The sequence below is a fragment of the Oryctolagus cuniculus genome, chromosome 16 (genome assembly GCF_964237555.1).
Source record: "Oryctolagus cuniculus chromosome 16, mOryCun1.1, whole genome shotgun sequence".
Taxonomy (NCBI): Eukaryota; Metazoa; Chordata; class Mammalia; order Lagomorpha; family Leporidae; genus Oryctolagus; species Oryctolagus cuniculus.
The window spans coordinates 32,547,891-32,570,324 of record NC_091447.1 but is presented as its reverse complement, the minus strand read 5'-3'; the positions used below and the strand labels follow the sequence as shown (position 1 = coordinate 32,570,324).

At 39.9% G+C, this 22,434-nt stretch overlaps 1 long non-coding RNA gene across 1 annotated transcript; it reads left to right on the top strand.

Annotated features, from left to right (window-relative positions):
* The first annotated feature begins 1,123 nt into the window (after positions 1–1,123).
* On the top strand, positions 1,124–8,542 carry LOC127492678 (uncharacterized). The gene is made up of 3 exons (XR_007922363.2): positions 1,124–1,451; positions 2,233–2,336; positions 8,242–8,542. It is a non-coding gene; the product is annotated as an uncharacterized lncRNA (long non-coding RNA).
* The last annotated feature ends 13,892 nt before the right edge of the window (positions 8,543–22,434 follow it).

The following is a 22,434-nucleotide window of genomic DNA, read 5'->3' as shown; positions in this document are numbered from 1 at the left end:
CCATATCATCTAGAGTATAACTCTGATTGACTGTTTTTTTGTGGGAGTGATACCTGAAAGTTATTGAACACATTTACTGACAGTTGCTTAGTCCTCAAGACAACCCTATGACATGTACTATTTTTATCCTCAGACACATAGTGCAGCAATGCCTGGTAACTGGGAGAACTATGAACTCTGGCAATCTGTCTCAGTCTAACGTCCCTCAATTATATTCTGCACAACCAACTTCAGAGCTATATAAATGTAATCAGTTTTTCTCCCACACACAAATTATAAATTTTATTCCTCTGGTACAGAATATACCATATTTCATCAGTACTTTTTCCTTACAATTTTGAATACACCTTTGAAAATCTATTCTTTGAAGTTTTTATCCAGGTATGTCTAACATTCCTAATTGTATGTTGGATTATTATTGAAAAAAAATACTCATCAATGGTAGAATCAGCCAATGACATGTCTTCTTACCAAGCACAATGCTCAGAATTAGATGATCCTGTGTTATGTTGGGTTACTGAGATGGTTAATGGGAAAACACAGACATCAATGGCTTTGAGTAGAAAAGCAATTCAGAATTAACTGGATACTGAAGATCTAGGAATGCCTTACTTAATATATCATGTTTATGTTACGCTTTTTGGATGCGCCAGAATGCTATGTGAGAAAAAAAAAAAAACACCTATTTCTAAGATTAAAGGAGTTTCTTTGGTGAAAATGATGATTCTAAGAAATAAGATACCATCGTGTCGTAGTGTGATGGACAGCACTTTTTTCCACTCAGTATTGCTTAAGGTGAGGGCCTATCTTACAATTAATGCCACCTTCAATTTAATGAAACATGGCATCATTTGTCCAAATGTTTTAATTTTTTATATTTGTCCTCTGCAGTGATCTTTGTATCTCAAGCTTTATTTAATTATGAAACTTTAGGCATAGTGTTCCATTTATTATAATTTCTAATGTATATATTTTTCCTACTCTTGTTTTGTTCCCTGTTTTATTTCTTTAACTCAACAATCTCCTTTTTCTAGTTCATTTTATTTTTTTTTACTATTACTTTTTTCCTGAGTTGTCTCATAAATGGATTTATATTAAGTTCCTTGGTAGTAAAGGAATTTCTTTCTTTTCCATGGTTTTGGTTGTTGCCTATGGAATTAATTTACCAAAAAACTTTCTCATTTTATTTGTTCTACTTAAGTTCCAGCCAGTTTGACCAATTGCCTACTTCTGAATGTCCTGCCCTTTCCATCCTACAACATAAGCTTGTCAAATTCCCATCAAACTCTCAAAGTCTGTCTCAAATAGTCTTCATTTAATATGATTTTCTTTATTTTATGAGATTTATAAGGTCTCTCTCTCCTTCAAGTTTAAAAAGGTGCTATAAAGATAGTATCTTTTCCATCTCTTATAGGTCCTACCAGATTCTTCCTTGGAATTTAATTATTGAGGTAATTGTGCAATAGCTATTTTTTGTTACTGTGTCTTTTATTCCCTCAATCACAGCAAGATGACTTGTAGATCATAGCTACTTCAGAAATACTAACTGAATTGAATTCAACTGTTATACTTAAGTAATATGAAAAGCCCTGTTATATGAAATATTAATTTTCTGATATCATTTTTAAAATCATTGAAGATTTACTAATACATCTTAAGATAGTGGTTTCTGTCTTTAGGGCATATCAGAATCATTCATGTAAGTTGAGCTTTTTTTTTACTTTTGTTTGTTTTGGTTCAAGTCAAATCTACTGAAACTATAATTTGTGGAAATGGGGCCAGGAAAATGTTTGTAAAAGTTCAAGAGGAATTTTGATATTCTAAAAGATTTAAAATGTTGCAGAAATCAGGTGATGATTATCTTCTGAGCTCTATGTATATTTTGATATCTTTCTTAGCTATCTTAATACCTAGGCATGTGTCTTAATTAAACAAAATGATGCATGTGCTCAATAGCCAAGATCCTTTTTTATTAGCAAGGAAAAAGGAGTAAATAAAACATGGGGCTTCTATAAGCATTTCTTCACAGGGTCAATGTAAATTTTGATGTAAAAATAACCTACCCCTGATAATATTCTCCTTTCATAAATATGGTCCCACAAGAAAGAAAAGCATACATTATAATTACTTTGTGCCCTGCAGTAAGAGAGGCTCCTATAAAAGGATACGCATTCTCTCAACCAAGAATAACTCACTCTTTTTTTTTTTTTTTTTTTTTTTTTTTTTTGGCAGCGTCAGCTTTATTTTGTGTAAATAGTCTGGAAACATGATTTTCAGCATGGCTAACAAAGCATGTATGGACAAGTTTGTCAGAACATATTTATACAGCACCCTAGGTAAGTCGTTAATCAGATAATGTGCACAGTTCTTTACCATGTACTGAGGAACCTGGTGTTAATCATCTTGAAGCATGGAGCCTTTATTAAGAATTAATGTGTTCAAGTTAGTGTCTATACAAATTTCAGAGTCGCCCGTAGGGGCCCCAATCCTCCAGAAATTTAGAATCTAAAGTGGATGAAAGAATGTGAATATAAACTGAATTTGTTTAAATGACAGAGCCAATAGAATAAATATCTTCCCTCATTGGCTGTAAATAGGCATGCCTTTGTGGATCTAAGACTACTAATGAATTTGCCCAAACTATGCAAGAGAAAAGCTATGGATCTTCCATAAAAATATAGACAGCTGAAATGGCAAATTTTGGAGAAACAGGAGGAGTACAATCTCTAGGAAATAGAGTTCCAGGAAAGACAAGAACCTGGACTTGTGCCACCCACATCTTCTGTGGTGCCATCAGATGCCTGGCCACTCTAACACACAAGTACGGTTTACCTGTGAGTGGTTCAGAGCTAGCCCACGTTCACACACAAGGGGAGACTTTCTGAGTTGGAGGAGTCCTGATGAAAACACGTGGTTCCTGATTCTCCACTCATGCTAGTTGCTTTGAGTCCCTAAAACATACTCTTCTTGGCAGCAGAGCCTGGGGAAGATGTTTCTGTGAGGCTTGTTACTGGGTTGCAAGACTCTAGAGGGTAGATAGTTCGTGCCCCATTGGGCCTAGAATTATGCTGGGGACATAATAAATGTTCAACAGAAGTTTGTTGATTGAATATTTATTACTTAATTACAAATACCTATGCAATATCTTCAGTTCAATATATCCTATGTTTTTATTTAAATAATTCAGTTCCTACTTACAAAGGTAAATAGGTACAGTATAGAAAATTTAGAAAATATTTAAAACCTATGAGAAAATAGAAATTATTGGTGATACTATTAACTAGAGACGATCACCATAAACATTTTGTATACTTTTTTCCAATTTATATGTGTTTTTATAAACATGCTTTGCTCTGTGGTGGGTATGCATATGCATAGAACTTAACTGGAATTGTGTACATTAAGTTTTCTCACAGGGGCCAGCATTGTGGCATAACGGGTAAAGCCACCACCTGTGAGGCCGGCAACCCAAATGAATGTCCCAGCTGCTCCACTTCCAATCCGGCTCCCTGCTAATGACCTGGGAGAAGCAGCAGAATATGGCCCAAGTGTTTGGGCCCTGCCACCCAAGTGGAAAACTAGTATGAAGCTTCTGGCTCCTGGCTTTTTCTGGCCTAATTGAAGCCATCTAGGGAATGAACCAGCACACAGATCTGTCTTTCACTTTCTGTCTCTCCCTGTAAATCTAACCTTCCAAAAAATAAATAATCTTTTTTTAAAAAAAAGATTTATTTATTTATTTGCAAGTCAAAGTTACACACAGAGAGGAGACAGAGAGACAGAGAGAGAGAAGGGTCTTCCATCCGCTGGTTCACTCCCCAATTGGCCGCAGTGGCCGGAGCTGTGCCAAACCAAAACTAGGAGCTTCCTCCAGGTCCCCCACGTGGGTGCAGAGGCCCAAGTACTGCTTTCCCAAGCCATAGCAGAAAGCTGGATTGGAAGTAGAGCAGGTAGGACTTGAACTGGTGCCTATATGGGATGCAGGCAAAGCAGGCAGTGGCTTTACCCTCTACACCACAGTGCCAGCCTCAATAAATAAATATTACTTAAAAAGTTTTCTAATTAAATTAGTTGAAATTATGAGTTAGTGGCTACATAATTTCAATCACGTGGCTATACCATAATGTGTTGGTTGTGTATCCTATTCAGGGCCAGTATAATTTAGCTACTTTTGGTAAAATTAAATAATACAATCACAGATATTCTTATGCACTAGATTTTTAACATCACTTTTTTTTTTACCATAGGATAATTTCTTACTGAAATAGTTATAGAAAGTTATAGATAAAACTTTCTAAGAATGTGTCTTTTTCTCTTTTTCTAAGAGATATTGTTAGTTTCTCTGCATTCTTTTTTAATCTCAAGGAAATTCTCATGAGTTTTAAAATTTAAGTAAACTTTAGAATTCTATTTATAAGTATAACAAGAGTGATTATCATTCCTTTTTCAATCTATGTAAAATAATATTTCATTATATATGAATTTAAACTTATTTTTAGTTATGTTTATATGTTTTAAAAGTGCATTTTTAATTAAGTAAATGTATTGTTTAATGCAATGTGTATTTCTTTTGCTTTTCCTTAATTTTTATAAAAGCACTTTATGTGGTACAGGTAGAAGACATTTACATGTTGTACACATTTTTCCCTTTTAGCTATTTCAATTTAAATGTTATAATGATTTTATATGACTTCCATTTTACATATGTCAACATATTAATTCATTGTTTCCTTTTTGGATTTTATTTAATTTTTTCAACTTAATACGTTAGTTACTATTTTTGAGAAAATTTATTTTTAATTTACATTATAGCAATAGCTTAATGCTCTAGTAAACAAAGTGTTCAACAAATAAAAAGTAAAAAGGCTATTGTGCAGAAGGAAAATTGGCAAGGAAGACAAATAATAATTATGTGAAAACATATTCAACCTCACCTGTCGCTCCTCCTCTTCGTGGAGGAACGACACAGGACCCTGCGCTGTTCTTTCGTCTGCTCGGCCCTCCCCGGGTTTGCTGCTGGTTCTTCCCGGGTTGGCTACTATCCCTTCCACCTCCGTGGAAGGGCAGTTCCCCCTGGCCACATTCCCCACTTCCGCAGGGGAGCGGCACACCGCCGGCCGGCTTTCTTGGGGGCTGCACAGGTGTTCCTTCAGCTAGATGTTCCCCTTAGATGTTCCTGGTGCATGCCGTCTCTCTCCTCCTTTATAGTCCTCCTCTGCCAATCCCAACTCGGCTGCCCACACGCCGAGTATGCTGCTCTCCTCCAATCAGGAGCAGGTCCTACAGTTTATTGGTTGAACTGGAGGCAGCTGTGCAGAAGCTGTTTACTTCTCTCCCAGCACCATATTGTGGGAGAGCAGATGCATAGAATAAGTCTTAATTCCAGTAACTTAGTCCAATCCGGATTGCTCCCCACAGATCCCCCTTTCTTTTTATTTTTTGGCGTTGATACGCACCTGTCCTTGGTGTCCCGCGGCACACACTCTGCTCTACTTGCCAGAGTTGCCACAGGTTCCCACAAGTCCTATCAGGCAAACCGAATCCGGGTCCTCTCTTCACCATGTTATGAGGAGGTTTTTAGGCGCTGATGCGTGCCTGTGTTCGGTGCCCCACAGCGCATGCTCTGCTCTGCCTGCAGGGGCTTACAAGCCCTAACAATCAGGCAAACCGAATCCAAGCCTTCTCATTGCCGTATTGTGGGGGAGGCCTTACTGATGTTAATTCGTGCCTGTCTTCGGTGACCTGCAGCGCATAAGCTGCTAGCTGCCCGCAGGTGCTCATCGCCTCACTTAATCAGGCAGACCGAATCCAAGCTCTCTCATTGCCATGTTGAGGGGAGGCCTTTCTATTTCTCTATTTCTCTATCTCCGGGCATTCCTATTTCTCCCATTTTACTTCTATCTTCCAGCATTCCTATTTCTCTCACTTTACTTCTAAACTTCTGTTTCTCTTATCCCTGCGGCTTCCTGGTGCCTCGCCCTGCCGGCAGGCTCCGCCCCGAGGCTATTTCTCGGCGGCTTTCCGGCTGAGCCGCTTCAGCCCGCGTCTCTCTCATCTGCGCAGCTCGGCTTTGCACGGCTCGGCTTTGCGCGCACACTCCGCGGTCTCACACTTAACCCTTTCGCGTCTGAACCACGGCCTTGCGCCAACCCCGCGTTTCCTATGTACTTGAGCCCCGCACGCTCTGTCTGCGCGCGGCAGCCTCTGCGAGTCACACAGCGTAGCTTACGTGTCCGCCACTAGCATTCAATCTAAGTTCCCCGGGCTAGCCTGGCGAATTCAACCCAGCTTACGTCTCCGCCCCACGATCTGGCTTCCCATCCTTTGCTCCCCGGGCTAATCAGACGGATCCCAATCTGGCTTACGTTTCAGCTTCTGGTTTCAACTTTTCGCCCCCTATTCCCGGGCTAACTTGAGAACCCCAAAGTGGCTTCCGTTTCCGCCTCGGCCTGCCCCCCGCGGCTTCAATTTCCCTAACATTTTTTTCTACCCGGTATGTTTCCCCAAGCTTTCCTCCAACAATACTCCTCCCTCATTTCTCCTGGCCTCTCCCCACAGTCCGCGTCCGAGCCTGTTTGTTCTAGCTTTCACTTTCGCTTTCGACCTTAGAGATTTCTCCCAACTTCCCCCCGTAGTCCGTATCTGAGTCTATGCCTAGGCTTTCAATAGCTTCTTCCGGCACCTTTTTCGTCCGGCTTTTCCCTAGGCTGTTTGCTAGTCTCTCTCTCCGATATTTTCCCTAGCCTGTTTGCTAGTCTCTCTCTCCGATATTTTCCCTAGGCTGTTTGCTAGTCTCTCTCTCCGATATTTTCCCTAGGCTGTTTGCTAGTCTCTCTCTCCGATATTTTCCCAGTTCTTCCCGTTTCTTCCCTCCTAAGTTTGCTATCCGTCCTAGGTTTCCTATCCGAGTCACGGCACCATTATGTCGCTCCTCCTCTTCGTGGAGGAACGACACAGGACCCTGCGCTGTTCTTTCGTCTGCTCGGCCCTCCCCGGGTTTGCTGCTGGTTCTTCCCGGGTTGGCTACTATCCCTTCCACCTCCGTGGAAGGGCAGTTCCCCCTGGCCACATTCCCCACTTCCGCAGGGGAGCGGCACACCGCCGGCCGGCTTTCTCGGGGGCTGCACGGGTGTTCCTTCAGCTAGATGTTCCCCTTAGATGTTCCTGGTGCATGCCGTCTCTCTCCTCCTTTATAGTCCTCCTCTGCCAATCCCAACTCGGCTACCCACACGCCGAGTACGCTGCTCTCCTCCAATCAGGAGCAGGTCCTACAGTTTATTGGTTGAACTGGAGGCAGCTGTGCAGAAGCTGTTTACTTCTCTCCCAGCGCCATATTGTGGGAGAGCAGATGCATAGAATAAATCTTAATTCCAGTAACTTAGTCCAATCCGGATTGCTCCCCACACTCACCTATATAAAGGAAATTTTTAAAACAGTTAAAAATCATTAAAACTATGGTGGTATATAATTGGAGGGAACGTAAATGAGTGCAGACACTGTGGAAAACAGCATGGAGATTTATTTAAAATGTAGAAATAGGCTTGCCCTATGTTCCAACAATCTCACTACTGGGAATATACCCAAAAAGACACGAACATACTGTATTGAAGAGATACATGTTCCAACATGTTTATAGCAGCACTGGTCACAATAGCCAAAATATGGACTAAATCAAGGTGCACATTCTCAGATAAAAAGATGCCATAAAACCGACTCCTATCATTTTATTCTAGCCACTCATATGGTAAGACTTGGTATCTCTATGGTTTTGATTTTTTTGATTTTTTGACAGGCAGAGTTAGACAGTGAGAGAGACAAAGAGAGAGTTATAGACAGTGAGAGAGAGAGAGAGAGAGAGAGAGAGAGAGAGAGAAAGGTCTTCCTTCCATTGGTTCACTCCCCTAAGGGCCACTACAGCTGGCGCTGTGCCGATCCGAAGCCAGGAGCCGAATACTTCCTCCAGGTCTCCCATGTGGGTGCAGGACCCAAGCACTTGGGCCATCCTCCACTGCCCTCCTGGGCCACAGCAGAGAGCTGGACTGGAAGAGGAGCAACAGGACTAGAACCCAGTGTACATATGGGATGCTGGCGCCGCAGGCGGAGGATTAGCCAAGAGAGCCACAGTGCCGGCCATCTCTATGGTTTTGAATAAGAATTTTTGATATCATTAAGTTAGCTGTTGTAGTTAACATAATGCTATTGTACTTCCCCACAACCAATGCCCTCTTGTGCCTCTGTCAGATATGTTGACTGCTGCTTTCTGCACAATGGATACTCTTGGGAGACTCGTTGCTCATCAGATCTACATAGGACAACCCAGTACTTAAGAATACAGATTCTGTGCCTACCTAACCTGGAGTCAAATATCAGCTCCATTGCTTTCATGCTCATGTGATCTGGGGCAAGGCTTGCATAATGGATATTATGGATGCAAGAAACACAAAAGGTAAATTTAATAAGTGCTCACATCCTAAAAGAAATCTGTGCTTTGTACCTCCACAACTGGCAAATTGTCATGAATGTTTAAGTTAAAACCACATTTTTCAAGCATATGATATAATTATTGATGTTTCCTTAATAAACATAGGATTTTAGGAATATAGTGATTCTTCCCACCCCCACATACCACCCCACCTCCTCCTTCCTCTCCCATTCCCAGTCACATTATATGTTAAAATTCATTTTCAAGTATCTTTATACACAGAAGACCAACTCTATATTAAGTAAAGATTTCAACAATTTGCACACACACACACACACACACACACAACCTGAGAACAAGTTTTACAGTTAATTCTCATAGTACAACACATTGAGGATAGAAGTCCTGAATGGGAAGTAAGTGAACAGTGACTCCTGTTGTTAATTTATCAATGAACACTCTTGTGTATGACATCAGTGATCACCTGAGGCATTTGACAAGAGCAGACAAAGCTACGGTAATCTTTTGAATCCACAATCTCTGTCAGTATTTAGACAAGGACATAAGCAAAGTGGAAGTCCTCTCCTCCCTAAAGAGAAAAGTACATCCTTTTTTGATGGCCTCTTCTTTCCATTGGGGTCTCTCTCACACAGATCCTTCATGTAGGACATTTTTTTTTTTTTTTTGCCACAGTAGTGTTGGCTTTCCATGCCTGAAATGCTCTCATAGGCATTTCAGCCAGACCAGAATGCCTTAAGGCTGATTTTGAAGTCAGAGTGCTATTTAAAATGAGTCTGCTGTGTGGACTGTTTCCAGTATTGGAACATTCTCTCCTTTTTAATTCTATCTATTATTATTACCAGACACTTGATCTGCTTTATATGATCACTTTAACACTTAATCCTACCTATATGATCACTTTAACACTTTAGATGGTATTTTTAGCACCCAGCTTAATGGGATTTGGGGTCTCATGGCAAGTTTTTAAACTGTACTCTTAGAAGTAAGTCTATAGGAATGTATACAGAACTATACAGCTTTACAGTTACAAACTTCCTCCTCCCTCTCTTATTTCCATTCTTGTTTTTTACTGATATCTATTTTCAATTGATTTTTATATACATATAAATAACTCTATGTTAAGTAAAGAGTTCAACAAACAGTACGAAGAAGAAAAACAAAAAAACACTATTCTTTGACAGTCAAGATAAGGGCTGTTCAAGTCATTGCTTCTCAAAGTGTCAATTTCACTTCTACAGGTTTCCTTTTAGGTGCTCTATTAGTTATCACAGATCAGGGAGAATGTATGGTATTTGCCCCTTTGGGACTGGCTTATTTCACTAAATAATATGTTTTCCAAATTCATCCATTTGTTTTAAGTGACCGGATTTCATTTTTTAACCACTGTGTAGTATTCCATAGAGTACATATCCCATAATTTCTTCATCCATTCTTCAGTTGACAGGTATTAGGGTTGATTCCATGTCTTAGCTATTGTGAATGGGGCTGCAATAAACATGGGGTTGTAGGTAATTCTTTTATTTGCTGATTTAATTTCCCTTTGGTATATTCCCAGGAGTGGGATGGGTGGGTCATATGACAGGTCTATATTCAGATTTGGGAGGTATCTCCAAACTGTCTTCCATAGTGGTTTTACTAGTTTACATTCCCACCAAGAGTGGATTAGGGTACCATTTCCCCCACATTCTCTCCAACATTTGTTGCTGGTTGATTTCTGTATGAAATCCACAGTAAATGGGGTAAAGTGAAACATTGTGGTTTTGATTTGCATTTGCCTGATGTCTAGTGATCCTAAACATTTTTTCAAGTCTCTGCTTGTTGGCCATTTGGATTTCTTCTTTTAAAAAATGTTTAAGTCCTCTACCGATTTCTTAACTTGGTTGTTTCCTTTGTTGTTGTGGAGTTTCTTGGTATCTTTATATATTCTGGTTACTAATCCTTTATCAGTTGCACAGATTGCAAATAATTTCTCCCATTCTATTGGTTGCCTCCTCACTTTCCTGAGTGTTTCTTTTGCAGTACAGAAGCTTCTCAATTTGATGTAATTCCATTTGTTAATTTTGGCTTTGATTGCCTATGCCCTTGGGGTCTTTTCCAAGAACACATTTCCTGTGCCAATGTCTTGCAGGGTTTCCCCAATGCTCTCTAATAATTTGATGGTAGCAGGTCATAGATGTATGTCTTTAATCCATTTTGAATGCATTTTTGTGTAAGGTATAAGTTAAGGGTCTTGCTTCATGATTCTTCGTTTGGAAATCCAGTTTTCCCAGCGCCATTTGTTGAAGAGAATGTTCTTGCTCCAGAGATTGGTTTTAGCTCCTTGGTCAAATATAAGTTGGTTGTATATGCTTGGTTTGATTTCTGGCATTTCTATTCCATTCCAGTGATCTATCCATCTGTTTTTGTACCAGTACCAGACTGTTTTGATTATAACTGCCTCATAGTATGTCTTGAAATCTGGTATTGTGATGAGTCTGGCTTTGTTTTTGTTGTATACGATTGCTTTAGCTATTTGAGGTCTCATGTGTTTCCATATGAATTGCAGCATCATTTTTTCTATATCTGAAATGTCTTTGGTATTTTGAATACTATTGCATTCAATCTGTAAATTGCTTTCGGCAGAATGGCTATTTTGTTGATATTGATTCTTCCAATCCATAAACACAGATTTTTCCATTTTTTTGTATCTTTGTTGTTAGGAGGGTCTTTAATACTGATTCAATTTCCGTCTTGATTATGGGTCTGTTTAGGTTTTCTGTGTCTTCATGGCTCAATTTAGGTAGGTTGCATTTGTCCAGGAATAGATTCACTTCTTTGTTTCCCAGTTTTTCGGCATAGAGCTCTTTGTAGTAATTTCTGATGAATATTTTTATTTCTGTGATGTGTTATATTCCTTTTTCATCTCTAATTTTATTGATTTAAGTCCTCTCTCTCTCTCCCTTTACTCTCTTTCTCTCTCTCTCTCTCTCTCTCTCTTTTTTTTTTTTTTTTTGGTTAGTTGGGACAATGGTGTGCCAATGTTATTCATTTTTTCAAAAAACCAGCACTTCATTTTGCTGACATTTTGTATTGATTTTTGGTTTAAATTGTGTTGATTTCTTCTATAATTTTAATGATTTATTTTCTCCTACTGCTTTTGGTTTGGTTTGCTGTTTTTTTTCTAGTTTCTTGAGAAGCATTGATAGCTCATTCATTTGGTGCCTTTCTAATTTCTTGATGTAGGCACAAACTACTATAAACTTTCCTCTTAACAATGCTTTCTTTTTTTTAACTTTTATTTAATGAATATAAATTTCCAAAGTACAGCTTATGGATTACAATGGCTTACCCCCCCCATAACGTCCCTCCCACCCGCAACCCTCCCCTTTCCCGCTCCCTCTCCCCTTCCATTCACATCAAGATTCATTTTCGATTCTCTTTATATACAGAAGATCAGTTTAGCATACATTAAGCAAAGATTTCAACAGTTTGCTCCCACACAGAAACATAAAGTGAAAAATACTGTTTGAGTACTAGTTATAGCATTAAATCTCAATGTACAGCACACTAAGGACAGAGATCCTACATGAGGAGTAAGTGCACAGTGACTCCTGTTATTGACTTAACAAATTGACACTCTTGTTTATGGCATCAGTTATCACCCTAGGCTCTTGTCATGAGTTGCCAAGGCTATGGAAGCCTTTTGAGTTCACCGACTCTGATCATATTTAGACAAGGTCGTAGTCAGAGTGGAAGTTCTCTCCTCCCTTCAGAGAAAGGTACCTCCTTCTTTGATAACCTGTTCTTTCCACTGGGATCTCACTCATGGAGATCTTTCATTTAGGTCATTTTTTTTCCACCAGAGTGTCTTGGCTATCCATTCCTGAAATACTCTCATGGGCTTTTCAGCTGGATCCTCACGCCGTAAGGGCTGATTCTGAGGTCAGAGTGCTGTTTAGGACATCTGCCATTCTGAATCTGCTTTGTATCTCGCTTCCCATGTTGGATCGTTCTCTCCCTTTTTTATTCTATCAGTTAGTATTTGCAGACACTATTCTTGTTTATGTGATCCCTTTGGCTCTTAGTCCTATCATTATGATCAATTGTGAATGGAAATTGATCACTTGGACTAGTGAGATGGCTTTGGTACATGCCACCTTGATGGGATTGAATTCGAATCCTCTGGTATGTTTCTAACTCTACCATTTAGGGCAAGTCAGCTTGAGCATGTCCCAAATTGAACATCCCATAAGTTTTGTATCCCATAAGTTTTGATATGATGTTTTGTCACCTTCATTTGCTTCCAGAAATTTTTTGATGTATCTTTTGATTTCTTCTATGACCCACTGTTCATTCATGAACATGTCTTTCAGTCTCCATGTGTTTGCATATGTTCTAGAGATTCCAGAGTTGCTGATTTCCAGCTTCATTGCATTGTGGTCCAAGAAGATGCATGATGATGTATGAATCAATTTTTTTTGAATTTTCTGAGACTTGCTTTATGGCCTAGCATGTGGTCTATCCTAGAGAAAGTTCCATGCACTATTGAGAAGAATGTGTTTTCTGCAACTGTAGGGTGGAAGGTTCTGTAGCTATCTGTTAGATCCATTTGGTCTATAGTGTCGATTAACTCTGCTGTTTCCTTGCTGATTTTCTGTCTGGTTGATCTGTCCATTGCTGAAAGTGAGGTATTGAAGTCCCCCATTCATGTTGTATTTGAATCTTTGTTCCCTTTAGATCCATTAACATTTCTTTTAAATAGCCAGATGCCCTGGAATTAGGTGCATATATATTTATGATAGTTACATCTTCCTGTTGAATTGATCTCTTAATCATTATATAGTAACCTTCTTTGTCTGTTTTAACAGTTTTTGTCTTAAAGTCTATTTTGTCTGATATTACGATGGCTACACCAGCTCTTTTTTTGGTTTCTGTTTGCTTGAAATAACTTTTTCCATCCTTTCACTTTTGGTCTGTGTGCATCTTTGTTGGTTAGATGTGGTTCTTGTAGGAAGAAAATAGATGGTTTTTGTGTTTGAATTCATTCAGTCAGTCTGTGTCTTTTAACTGGAGAGTTGAGGCCATTTACATTCAAGGTGACTATTGATAAGTAACAACATTGCCCTCCCATTTTTTAATAAATATTCATATTTTTAAATTTGGATTTCCTTTTATTGTGCTTTTATTGGGAGATTTTTTTCCTCTACCTTCTTTCATAGTGATGATCCTGTTTCTGTGTTTCTGTGTGCAGCAATCTTTGAGTCTATTCTGCAGGGCTGGATTGGTGGTGACAAATTCTTTCAATTTCTGTTTGTCACAGAAGGTCTTTATTTCACCTTCATTTGCAAATGAGAGCTTTGTAGGGTACAGTATATTCGGTTGAACATTCTTTTCTCAAGACTTGGACTGTATCTCATCATTCTCTCCTATCCAGTAGGGCTTCTGATGAGAATTCTGCTCTGAGTCTAATTGGAGATCCTCAGAAAGTTATGTGGCATTTTTCTTGTGCCCATTTTGGAATCATTTCTTTATGTTTTACTGTGGTGATTTGATTACAATGTGTTGTGGTGAATATCTTTTCTGGTCATGTCTATTAGGAGTTCTATGTGCTTTTTGTACTTGGATGTCCCTTTCTTTTCCAAATTAGGGAAGTTTTCTGTTATTATTTCACTAAAAAGGCTTCTAATTTTATCTCTCTTTCCATGCCCTCAGAAACTCCTAGAATCCATATGTTTGGCCATTTTATAGTATTCTGTTGATTACCAACTCTATTTTGTAGTTTTCTAATTTCTTCTTCTTGTGTTTGGTCTGACTGTATAAACTCCCTTGCTTTGTCTTCTAGGTCAGATATTCTTTCTTCTGCTTCACCAATTCTGTTATTGAGACTTTCCACTGTATTTTTTATTTGTTCTATTGCATTCTGTTTTTTCAATATTTCATTCTGATTTCTCTTTAAGATCTCATGTCATGTATGGGTTTTATTAGTTCATGCATTTGCTTCTGATTACTTCTAAGTAATCCTATGATCAATATTTGACTTCCATTTCTGGTATTTCTTCAGTCTCATCATCTTCACAATCTAATATTGAAGTGTGTGTTCTTTTGGGGGCATCAGGTTGTCTTCCTTATTCTTGTTTCTTGAATTGGTGTGTTTGTTATTCAGCATTTGTGGAGATACTCCTTTGTTTCTTCTCCCCCCCCCCCCCATGGTGGCTTTTATCTTTGGACTATGAGCGGATTAGTGGAATTTCTGCTTTCAGGGAATACCTAGAGGTGTGTGGTGGGTGTGGCCAAGGAGCTCTGTTCATTGCTCCAGGGTGAAAGGCGGGTCTGAGGTGACTCACCAAGGTTTGGCATGGTAAATCTCTCTTTCATGTTTTTTAAAAAATCAGAAGGGATGTTTGTTTTTGTCTGTTGGCATAGATTCAGCTGAGCTCCTCTCCTCAAAGACCAGCACTAGCCCCTGTGGGTATATTATTCATCCACTCTGCCACAAGGACCACATAAAGTATCTGTGCAGTCCTCAGTGTAAGCTTGGATTCCCCAGCAATGTCCCTCGCTAGGTAACCAGGATCCCTGAGCATGTGGAGCTTTCCATAGTGACTCCCAAAGTCCCAGCCACATCCTAAGCCCTCTCACTCAGTCTCAGTGTTTTCACAGTCCCAGCACACCAGCCTCCCACAGTCACAAGCACCCTTCCCTGTGTATTCTCTCCACCAGACTCAGTAGTCTCTGCCTGGATGCTTGCTGTGCATGGACACGAGCTGGTGCAGCTGTTTGTATGTCCAAAATGGTGCCTTCTCTGTATCAGCTTGTTACAGGAAGGCACTGCAGGGTGTTCAGGGAGAGAGAAAACCTGCCCCCGCTTTTTTTACTCTAGTTTGACAGGCACATTATCCTCTACAGGGCTCCAAGCTGGATTCCCTCTAGGCTCCTGCAGCTTTTTCGCCAGTGGCTTGGGTTGCTGCAGTTTGGTCTCATCTCCCACTCCAATGCTGATGGGGAAGCTCTTGGCTGCTGGGGTCCTGAGTTGTGTGTGTCCTTGCGCTCCATGTATGTTCACTGCGTCCTTCAAATTTGTGTAGAGTTTCCTCTGCTGTTTTCTCCCTAACTCTTCCCTGAGACTGCACTCTTTCCACTTTTTTAAACTATCTTCTTCTAGACTAGAGCAGCAAGCACCCTTCCTACTTCACCATCTTAATCCAATCCTGCTATCAATTTTTAACAAATGAAGATATTACAATAAGGATTTTTGTATTCATTATGTATGTAATTTTTTCAGTCAATTTTCTTGATTTTCAATAAATAATAATGATCTATAAACAGTGACGTTTCTGGTAAATGTTTAATGACTGGCTCTGGAAAACTTGTGTGAATTTACAGTACCCATATTTGCACACAGAATTTTATAATAACTTTTTATAAAATATATAAAATAATTTTAATATAATTTCTCTTTAGAACAGTTCAGATTAAGAACAAATTAGCTCCAAATCAATTCTAGGACTAAGCCATGGCAGCAGATCCTGTTCCTTGCAGTTCTAGACTTATACTCTAATCCTCCAGTCACCTACAGCCTTTCAATGCCTCCAACAACTTAAACTTCCAAGTGGCAAAGGACTTCAGAAGCCCATGGTCAGGGCCAGTGCTGTGGCATAGCAAGTAAAGCCACTGCCTGTGGTGCCAGCATCCCATATGGGCACTGGTTCGAGTCTCGGCTGCTCTACTTCTGATCCAGATCTCTGTTATGGCCTGAGAAAGCAGTATATGATGGCCCAAGTCCTTGGGTCCCTGTACTGAGTGGGAGACCTGGAGGAGGCTCCTGGCTCCTGGCTTCAGATTGGCGAAGCTCCAGCCAGTAAAGCCAATTGGGGAGTGAACCAATGGATGGAAGATCTCTCTCTCTCTCTCTCCCTCCCTCCCTCCCTCTCTCCCTTTCTCTCTCTGTGTAACTCTGACTTTCAAATAAATAAATAATTTTTAAAAACCCCATGGTCTTCCCCTAGCTCTGTTTTTCATTCTCTGAATTAGGAGACCATTGAGGTCTTTTAATAGCATCTTCTCTGATAAATTCCCATGCAGCTGTTCCTATTCAGGAAAAGAGTTTAATTTACATCACTTCCTGCTAACTGTACTCCCTAAAGTTCCTACGCTGTGGATGACATTCATAGAGCTCACAGAAGTTATCTCTACATTTACTCCCATTAATCATTTACATAAAACCTGGAGAACTGATAATATTTTGTGTCTGTGTTGGTTTTGCTCTTCTTCTCTGGAATTCTGTCTGTACTTTAAAACATCACCAAGCTCAAGCATTTGGCACAAGAGGTTAAAATGCCACTTGGGATGCCCACATCCCTTATCAGCATGCCTGAGTTCAAGTCCAGGCTCCATTTCCAATTCCAGCTTTCTGCTAATGTACACCCTGTGAGGCATCAGATGACGGCTCACGTGGTTGAATCCCTATCACCCACATGGGGACATGGACTGAGTTCCTGGCTTCTGGGTTTGGTCTGGCACAGGACTAGAAGCTGTGTTCATTTGCATGATGAATCAGCAGATGTGAGATCTTTCTCTCTGTTTCTTTCCCTGTCTTTGTCTCCATCTGTCTCTCACCCTTTCAAATAAAAAAAAAGGTTTTAGTTAATAAATATCTTTACTCTGGGAAAAACAAAAATATTCAACTAAAATATTAGTTACTTTAATTAGGAGTCACTTGGAGCTAACTTTGACTTCTTTCATAATTAGCTGAAGAAAGCTTCACAGATAGTCTTCACCTTTGATTCTTCAGGAAAATCTGAAACATTCTAAATGAGTTTTACAATACGACAATGAAAGTGCTTCATCTTTGATCTTTGAGAGATTAAGCGACATAAGAATGAAGAACAGGAGAAAATCATATTCAAATTATAGAAACAGATAAAATCAAAAGCATTTGAGAAGTTCCAGCTTCCTTATGGTTTTCACAAAATGATCCATCTTCTCATCCTGCCCCTGCCCCACAGAAAGATTCCTAATGAGCCTCCTGACCAGGAAAATACACTGTGATACATGAGCTTCTCCTTCCCACAGATTCTACCCTTGAAACTCCATGTTTTCTTTCCCCATTGAGCTGTAGACTTATGCAAATATAATGGTTAAAATAATTATTTTACGATTGTGGAGCTCAGAAGGCCAAGGTGGGGGTTCTAGGGCTAATACCAAGGGTTGGACTCCTTCTGGAGCCTTTAGGAGAAGAAACCATTCTGCCATTCCATCTTTGGGCAGCTTGCACTCTTTGGCTTGTGGTTACGTCATTCCAACCTCTGCTTCTGTGCTCACATCTCGTTCTCTGATTCCCTCGCCTCTATTTATCCCCATAAGGAAACCTGGGATTACATTGGACCCACCTGGATATTCCAGGATAATCTCATCTCAAGATCCTTAACTGAAGTCTCTTTTGTCATAGCATATTCATAGGTTCCAAAGATCAGAATGCAGACATACCGCGTTGGGGAGAAAGGGCATCACTCTGCCTAGCATACTTGCTTTTTGTTGTGACTTATGCTGCCATTTGCATGCTTGTGTGTGTGTGATTATTTTTGCAAAAAAAGTTACCATGAGTAAGAGGCTTATGAACTTTTGTTTGATTTTGCGGTGATTTCTGCAGTAAATTTTGAATGTAGAGGCTTATCTTACTGTAAACACACTCAGCAAAATTGAAGCAATCCAATATCCTTGGCATCAAAAAAAAATCTGAGCCTATGGTTATGAATATTTTTAAGTAAATAAAAAATGATCTTAACATTTGGTGGGTAGGAATATAGGAAAGAACTTAAAATCTTGGGTATTAAGTGGACATTCATTGTGCATAGCAGATGAAATTCTAAGCTTTATGGATTAGTTCTTCACTTTCCAAAATCAGAAGACAAACTGTAAGTTACTTGTGGCTCTTTTGATCTGTCTCTACCAGTCTTTTTTTAATATAGCTGTCATAGTACATTTTCTCTGGCTATAACTGAAAACCACAGACGGAGTAATTTATAAAGAATAAAGATCTATTTGGCTCATAATTCTGAAAGCTGAGAAGTTCAAAATCAGTAAGCCGGCGCCGTGGCTCAATAGGCTAATCCTCCACCTTGCGGCGCCGGCACACCGGGTTCTAGTCCCGGTTGGGGCGCCGGATTCTGTCCCGGTTGCCCCTCTTCCAGGCCAGCTCTCTGCTATGGCCAGGGAGTGCAGTGGAGGATGGCCCAGGTGCTTGGGCCCTGCACCCCATGGGAGACCAGGAAAAGCACCTGGCTCCTGGCTCCTGCCAGGATCAGCGCGGTGCGCCGGCTGCAGCGGCGGCCATTGGAGGGTGAACCAACGGCAAAAGGAAGACCTTTCTCTCTCTGTCTCTCTCTCTCACTGTCCACTCTGCCTGTCAAAAAAAAAAAAAAAAAAAAAAAAAAATCAGTAGACTACATCTAGTGAGATCCTCCTTGCTGGTTAGGACTCTATAGATTCCCAAGCCCCAGAGGATATTGTGTGGTGAGAGACAACATTCTAGCTCAAGTCTCTCCTCTTCTTACAAAGTCACAGTCCCATTGGATTAGAGCCCCACTCATTTAACTTTAATCTCCCACAGGTCCCACCTCCAAATACTATAGTTGGATTAAGTTTCCAACCCAGTTAATACATCACAACAGGGACCAAATTTCAACATGAGGTCTGTACATCCTCAGAACATGGGACCTCATATTGGCCATATCATTTCTGTTTGCTTCTATGGAAAACAAGACCTTATCTCTATTTTCTACTTTTCATTCAACCTGATCCTACGTAAATAGCATAATTGTGACCTTATTTAAGAATGGTAACTCTCTTTGAATAGGATGGTACAATTATGATCATCTAGTTGATGTGTTCTGTAAATTCTTTATGTCTTGAAACAGTTGTAAACCCAGAAGTCTTGATGCTAAATCCATCAGTATGATACACTTTAATGATTGGTAAAAAAAAAACAAAAATAGCTGCAATTTCCATTAATCAAATTCATCAAAGACTTGGGATTGAGCTTAACAAGACCAAGTCCAACATAAGTATAAAAGCATTTATAATCATGCTAAAATAAAGTATTCTAAGAAGATGTTAAAAATTAGAGATATCAGCTGTACTATGAAGATAAAATATTCAAGGCAGCATTTCTTCATAATGACAATAGGACTATGACAACAAAAATTAAAACATATCTGACTGGTGCAATAATTTAAGATATTTCCCTATGCAACAAACCATGTTTAACTATTGAAAAAATTAACCTGGTATGGTTTTAGGCTAGCTGAAGTAGACATTCTCTTTTCTGGAATATCCGCTCATTGAATGTATCCATAAACTCTGGACAGAATGATGAAGCAGCTATCTGAGGACTCCAAAAAGTAAATCATAGCAGGCAGATCAGAAAAGAGACCACGCAGGGCCAGCACTGTGATATGGTGGGTAAAGCTGGTCATCATCCAATAGGGGCACCCATTTGAGTCCCTGCTGCTCCACTCCCCATCCAACTCCCTACTAATGGTCTGCGAAAAGCAGTGGAAGATGGCCCAAGTGCTTGGGCCTCTGCAACTCATGGAGGAGACCCAGAAGAAGAACTCTGGTCCTGGTTTTGGGCTGGCCCTGCCCTGGCCATCTGAGGAGTGAGGCAGTGGATAAAGATCATTGTCAATCTCTAACTCCGAGTTTCAAATAAACAAAGCAATCTCAAAAAAAAAGACATCACAATCTGTTCCAACGTAACACTGGTCATGAGTTTCTTGTTTTTCTATCTCTAGGATCACCCTACCCAGACTCAAAAGTGTTCGAAGTCTAAAAATACATAGCATAGCATGAGGAGTTGGAGAAAGCTTCAGATAATTTTGCTCTTGTAAGCCCAAGAATATACAATGAGTCTCCCAAGTGCCATATGTATTTAGGGCTATTCTTTTCCACTCCAGCCCCAATATACTACCATGACAGCAGAGTAGAGGCAAAGGTGAGGGCTCTATGGGAGTCGCTGTAAGAGAGGAGAATTCATTCCATCTAGAGGAGCTGCAAAAGCAGTCCACATACCATATCAGAGTACAGGTTCAAGTCCCAGATATACCATTTCTGAGTCAGCTTCCTGGTAATGCATCCTGGGAGGCAGCAGATGATGGCTCAAGTGCTGGGGCCCCTGCCATCCAGTGGGAGATCTGGATGGAGTTCCAGGCTCCTAGCTTCAGGCTGGTACAGCCCTAGCTGTCGCAGACATTAGGGAGTGAGTCAGAGGATGGTTGAGATCTCCATCTCCATATCTCTCTCCCTCCCTCTCTCCGTCTCTCTCTCCCCCTTCTCCGTCTCTCTCCTTTTCTCTATCACTCTGCTCCAAGGTAATGAAAATAAATTTAAAAAACATTTAAAAACTAAACCTAAACGTAAAAAGTAAACAGTTTCCTTATGATTTAAGCAAGACCCACAATTTCATGATGCAATTATCAAAATTTCTGAAACATAATCCAAAATTTCTCAAAATGAAAGAATGGTGTGTGTGTATATATATATATATATATATATATATATTTAAGAGTTTTTTTTAATTTGACAGAGTTATAGACAGAGAAAGGGACAGAAAGAAAGGTCTTCCTTCCGTTGGTTCACTCACCAAATGGCCACTACGGCCAGAACTATGCTGATCCGAAGCCAGGAGCCAGGTGCTTCCTCCTGGTCTTCCATGCAGGTGCAGGGACCCAAGCACTTGGGTCCACTGCCTTCCTGGGCCACAGAATAGAGCTGGACTGGAAGAGGAGCAACCGGGACTAGAACTCAGCGTCCATATGGAATGCCAGCACCACAGACAGAGGATTAACCAAGTGAGCCACAGTGCCAGCCCCAAAAGACTGGTATATTTCAACATATAATGAATGAAAAACACAACCAAAACAGCAATTATCACCATACTCCAAGAGGTATGGCTGAAAATTCTTGAAGCAAAATGAAAGAAAATCTCAGCAAAAAAAACAAAGAATAACCAAGAAAATTTGAGAATAAAAAACCTGATATAAATAATCTGAGGGTGGGTGGGCACTTTAGATCAGTGGAATAAGCCACCCCTTGAGATGCCTACATTGCCTACTGAAGTGTCAGTTCTAGACTTAGACTATTCTGCTTCCAATCTAACTTCCTTCTATTGCTTCCTAGGAGGCAGCAGATGATGGTTCAGTTGCATGGATCCCTGCCGCCCATGGGGAAGACTAGATTGTGTTCTAGGTTCAAGGCATTGGTCTAACCTAGCCCTGCCTATTGTGGGCATCTGAGGAGTGAACAAGAAGATGAAAGCTCCCTCTCTCTCTCTCTCTGTGTGTGTGTGTGTGTGAGAGAGAGAGAGAGAGAGAGAGAGAGTTTCTCTGTCTCTCTGCCTTTGAAGTATATGAAAATAAAATAGACATTTTTAAAAACAATAATAATTCAGCATATGTGGCAGAGAAGATTTAGAATGACCAAAGAGTCAATCAATTTGAAAAAAGAAGTTATACAACCTAAATAGCAGAGAGGGGGGAAAAAAGCAAGTTAAAAACCTCTGGGAAAAGTAAATGATTTAACATTTATGTCATCAGAGTTCCAAAGGAGAGATAAAGAGTGTGTCACTGAAACATGTTTGAGAAATGATGGCTGTAATTTTGGCAAAAATAAACAAACTTACAGTTTACAGAAATACAGCAAGAATCTATGCCCCCCCAAAAAAATGCAGTCAAAGAAATTTTCACCCAAATACATTATAATCTAACCAATACAAGTTAAATATGTGAAAAAATTTGCAAAGACGCAGAGAAAAACAATGTATTACCTACAAGGAAACAATGGTTAGAATAACTGAGTATTTTTCAATGAAAACCATGGAAATAAAAAGTCATACAACAAAATTATTATTTCCTGAAGGAAAAAAAAACTATCAGTTAAGAATAGTACCTTCAGAAAAATATTCTTTAGGAATAAAGATAAAATAAAATACTCTCAGATAACAGAAAACCAAGAAA